At 40.7% G+C, this 5,442-nt stretch overlaps 1 protein-coding gene across 2 annotated transcripts in view; it reads left to right on the top strand.

Moving 5' to 3' along the window:
- The window catches only part of LOC6504684 (chaoptin), a 153,437-nt gene that overhangs the window by 127,673 nt on the left and 20,322 nt on the right, over positions 1 to 5,442 (top strand). The window lies entirely within an intron of this gene.

Below are 5,442 nucleotides of genomic sequence, written 5' to 3'. Positions count from 1 at the left end.
CGACTATACGTTCGTGTCCAGCGTCGCTGTCGCTATCGCTGCCGGCGTCGACGCACGATCGCCCACAGAGAGATCTGTTCCCACAGAGAGCGAGAGAGAGAGAACAGACCAGAGCCGGCACTGGCCAGAGAGCCAAAGAGAGAGTGGCCCCCATAGCCCCAAGCTTAAAAGCCAGCTTAGTTTTAACAGCTCTCTTGTAAGTGCACTGGGAGAAATGTCCCCTTGTTCTTGGCTTACAAAATAATATGTTTCTACCAAAAAATATGCATTTTCTCAAAGTGTAGGCGTTTTTATTAAATATTTAATCATTTTAATATTTTATTTAATCTAAAATCATTTAAAAAACATTTATTTTTTGACGTGTAGAACCCAGTACTCGGTCACCGCCCGCTAAGAATGATTAATGACCGAAAATGGCCACTGCATGTGTCTGCTTCTCCCTCTATTGTTTTTGTTTTTCTCAGTGCATGTAATTTACATAGACACTTCTTCCTCTTCCTCTAGCGGTTTCCCTGAAAATTTCCATTGACAGACCTCTCCTCTTAATCTTTTGTTTTTTGGGTTTTTTTTTTGTTGAGAAAATTTTATTTTTGAATTTGTTGTCCAGGACGACTCCTGCGGTTGGGAAGACTGGCAGGAACCCCCAAGAAAACCCTGAGAAGGTCCTGAGAACAAAAAAACACTTGTCCGATAAGGGACATTCGGCAAATGTCCTTAGACTAAAATAAATCCCATTAGGAAAGCCAATTGAGGCGATTTAGCCGCGTTTTTGAATTGTTTTGGGTTTTTGGTACTTCACGCTACCTTTTAATTAGCCGGCACTTGAGTTGTTTTGGGCCAGGCCAGGCCAGGCCAGGCCAGCATAATGGCCAATTAGGTCCACTTGGCCACAACGGCAGTGAGGGAAATTTATTTAAAAAGTGATTTTTGAGGGCAATTTATTTTTAGATATTTTTAAAAAATTTATTTTTAAGGGCTAGAGGGATAGAGGATGTCCCTCCCCCGTTTCCAAATTGTTAATTTTGATTGTCTTGCATTTTCTCGCTGTGTATGATCTGGAAGCCCCCTCCCCTTCCCCCTGGCCAAGTCTGCTGGCCAAGTACTTGCCACTGACTCCAGACCTTTCAAAAAAAAAAAAAAAGTTTAACAAATACGAGCCAACAACTCAAAATCATCCGCTTTTTGGTACTTTTCCTTCCTTTTTTTTTTTGATTTTATTTTTTTTTTTCTGATATTTCTCCATCTGATGAGCTGGCTGGGCTCTTCCTCGGCGCTGTTTTGATGCTTTAAGTGAAATCAATTAAAAAATTTCTTTGTCTTTCGACTGTTTGCCTTCTGCCTCCCCAGTTCTCCCCCCACTCCCCACTCTCCTCCTTTTTCCTCGAGTGGCATTTGGAATTTTCAATGGAAATTAATTTCTTTCTTTAAAAAAAAAAAATGAATTTGTTTTTTTCTTTTGCTTATTTTCTCTTTGTCCGTTTATTTCTCCGCCATGCTAATCATTTTTATTTTCATTTTCACTTTTATTTTTTATTTTTAATGTTCTCGTTTTCACTTTCCGAACAACTTTCAACAAAAATACCCACAAACTCCCATAGCCACACAGATACAGATATACTTATAATATATATATTTTTGAAAAGTGCCCAACATTAATTAAGAAAAGTACAAACAATACCCAAAGTTGTCAAAAGTTTTGTCGAAAGAAAAAAAACAAATATTAAAAAAAATAGTTAAGTAAGCAAAATGGCCAGCTAATAATTTAATTATTTTTCAACAACAAAAAAATTGGGGGAAAAATATGGAGAGAAAGACATTAAAGGACTGACTTGCCTCTTCAAAGGGGAAATTTTGGGGGGGGAAAAAGTAATTGTTTTTGTTGTCAGCTAATAAAGCGAGGAAGATAAATCAAGAGGGGGGAGGGGTGGGGGATATAGATCTGTGTATCTGGGGGATATAGGCGCCGCTTTAAATGTACTTTTCGGCAAGTCAGAACGCAAAGTGACAACTTAATGCCATCAAAGTTCAAAGGGCACTCCCCCACTCCTCTACCCCCCAAAAAAAAAAAAAAGAAAAACTTTGAAATAAATGTCGATGCTGAGTCCCGAATCTGATTCCGATGCCATCCGACATTGACATTCAAATCTAAACATAAATAATAACAATGATAAACATATAAACACGCTGCCGGGAAGGGAATTGAAGGGGGGGGGGGGGGCTCACTGTAAAAAGTAGTAGAAGAAAAGCCATGAAGACACAGAACACAGGACACAAAAAAGGGATCACATGCCACAGGACAACACGAAAAGTGGACAGCAATTCGCAAGTGTGCCATTCGAAAAGCCATTTACATATCACTTTTCCTCTTTATTTCTCTCTTTTTTTATTTCTTCTTTTGTGGGTGCTTAGTGGGGGGTTAACCCTAGAGGGTTAAAGAGCAAGTCTATTTGGGGGTTAGCTCTAATAGTACCGGGTATAGTAATTTAGTCATAATTCTAACTTTAAAACATAATTACTTTTCTTTGGGTCTAATTTGTTTATTTATTTTATCTTGAAGGGGCATTGCTCTGGTGGTACCTGGTACTTGGAGAGCTCTAGTGTATATATGGTATTCCCATCAACTGTCCGACTGTCCGTCTGTCCGCCTAACTGTCCGCCAGTCTGCTTTAAAAGCTTGTAGCTCAGAGACTTTAGGAGTTAGAGCTATGGGATTTTGGATATAGACTCCTTTAGATTCCCTAGAAGTTCTAGTTAGGTTTGCCAGATACCCTACTCTAGTGGCAGTAACAGGTATCACATAGTCTACCCTACATAGTCAAGTCCTACTCCCTACTCCACAGCCCATAAGAGATAGAGCTATGAGATTTTGGATCTAGACTCCCTAGAACTACTAGTTAGGTTTGCCAGATATCCTGCTCTACTAGCAGTAGTACCAGGTATCACAGAGTCTATAAAGTCCTACTCGCTACTCCCAAATCTTGACCAACTCGACGACAGCCGAGTGAAATATTTGCCTCGAAGAAACCCCTCGAAAAGTGAGCCTATCTTTGGCGAGCAGGCGGTCAGTGTTCCGAGACTGATAAGCAAAACACGGCTTACCGGGAATCGAAGACCCCCGAGACCCCTGACTTCAGACTTCAGACATCAGACTTTGGACAAAAAAAAAGAAAAAAAGATATATCCGAATCGTGACATTCAAACTGGACGACGATGAGTCATCAGAAACAGAAAAAAAACAACCTTAGGTGGCACGAAAGAAAGACCTTTCCTGGAAGGGAAAACACCGAGGGAAACTCGGTGGTGCATGTTGGTGTGCAACCACCATCTGTGGCCCATTAATAAGTCGCCACTTCAGATTCCACGCTCTTTGTTATTAACCATTTGGTTCGCCTTCGCCATCGCCTTCCTGATTCTTCTGAAGATTTCTGTTTGAAAATCTTCCCAAACAATCGAACATGAAACACCAGGTTGTGTCAGTCAGTAATTGGCTGTCATTTCAGATTCTTATTTTTGGCAAGATTTTAAACGATTTCTGAACTCTAATTTAAATTGGGAAAATAAAAGTTTTCAGATTCCATTTCAAGAATAAAAATAACTTCATTTGGGGACTGGAGTAGAGAGTGGAGAGTGGAGAGGCCCCCTCTTAGTTGTTTAGTTGTTGTTGTAAACTAATTACAATCAATTCTAATCGTCTTTAAATTGCTGCTTTTATGGCTTCCTTTTGTGGGCCTCTGGTGGCACTTTAAAAGGTGTTGCCCGTTGGCTCTGGGCTTCCGCCTCACTGGCCAGGAGGAGCCAGCCAGTTGCCAGTCCTCTCACTGGCTCGCTGGCTGCCCATTTCCAGTTGCCTGTTTAGTATGTGCATGTAATTCCCATTAATATACCCTCTAAACGGAGTTATTAAAGTGACTAATAGAGGGGGCTTCCAGAGAGATATTTTTGTTACAAACATTAGAGATATAACCTATGAGTTTTGGGATGAAATCTTTGTCTTGTTCAGAGCTATAACCTCCCAACTAATACCTCCTAAAGAGCATCCATACTCTGGCTCTGGTTGGTTTCTATCCAAGCGCCAAGTTTATGGGCCTTTGGCGTTTTCCGCTTGATTCTATTTTCAAACTCGAAACCGAACTGAACAGAAAACCAGCTGCCAACTGATTATGGTCAGGAGCAGTAGTCGCAAAAAAATGGAAACCGTTTTTGTGACGCTTTTCAATAGAAACTGCAGTTGGTTTAGCCCGAATTGGAACTGGCTGGTGGACTAGACTAGGTCTAGTTTATGGACTAAACTATAGAGACCTTAATTCTAATCTGAATCTGATTCTGAATCTGAATTAAAATCATGATTCCCATGACTTGGGATTGGGATTTTCTTTCCCCGTCAATCACAGCCTCCTGTCTGTCCGCCATTTGAAGTTCATTTGACGTGGTATTTACACACACACACCCCCCACACTTATGCCCTCCCTGATATATCCCCTATATCTCCCATATCCCTCAGATATATCCCGCATATTCCCCGTCTCAGGCCTGTCACAGGAGGCGATGGAAACTGCATGGAAAATTGTGCCTCTGGCATTCATCTGACTGGCCAATTACCCCCCGGGTCTTCCTTACTTTTTCCTCCAAAAAAAAAAAAAATATATATATATATATAGAGAGAAAAAAAATTAAGAAAATAAAAAGGAAGCAACCGAAGTCGAACCATTTGATGAATGGCCTGTCAGTGGAGGAGCCGCAGCTCCTAGAATGGGATTTCTTAGGAAACACTACCTTGTCTCTCAAATAGTTATTATTTTGGAAATTAGAAAATGTCGAAGCACTCATCCTTTGATTCTTCCATCAGTAGTGACCACTTGGAGACCATTATTAATGAGTGGACTTCCGAATTCGTCTTCCGAATCATACATATTCGTAATCCCCTCTCCCAGTCAGTGCAGTTCGATAATCGGCTTCCACTTCCCTTGACTCTTTCGGGCCAAATAGTTTCCATTTGCTGATGAGCTAATTAACCGAATGTTTTGATGCTGCATGTAGTGCAGTCCCCCCTTTGTAGTGGAGAGTGTAGAGTTGATCCCCCCCTTTTTAAGCATGCATATTCTGCCATCCACTCCCTTAGTAGCTCCATAGTAGCTCCATACGAGTCTCAAATGAAGTAAGAAGTCCCTTTCTCCTGTCTCTTTCTGTTTGGGTCTAGCCCTGTCTCTTTCTGATGATGGGCGGATTGGAGGGTCTCCTTGGTCTGTCCTCTTGCTCCCTGTTATGTAATAGCATGTTAGGTGTATAACTTTTATTATTATGATTATACTTCTGGCCCCTTTCTGCCTTCCCTTCTGCCACGGACAATATTTTCTATATTCTTGTATACTTGTTGTTGTTTCTACTTCTATTTCTACCTCTTGTTGTTGTAGATATATATATATAGTATAGTATATATTTTTA

This window comes from Drosophila ananassae, chromosome XL, assembly GCF_017639315.1.
Source record: "Drosophila ananassae strain 14024-0371.13 chromosome XL, ASM1763931v2, whole genome shotgun sequence".
NCBI classification, from domain to species: Eukaryota; Metazoa; Arthropoda; class Insecta; order Diptera; family Drosophilidae; genus Drosophila; species Drosophila ananassae.
Note: the sequence above shows the minus strand (reverse complement) of the source record. Positions and strands in the feature narration are given on the sequence as shown.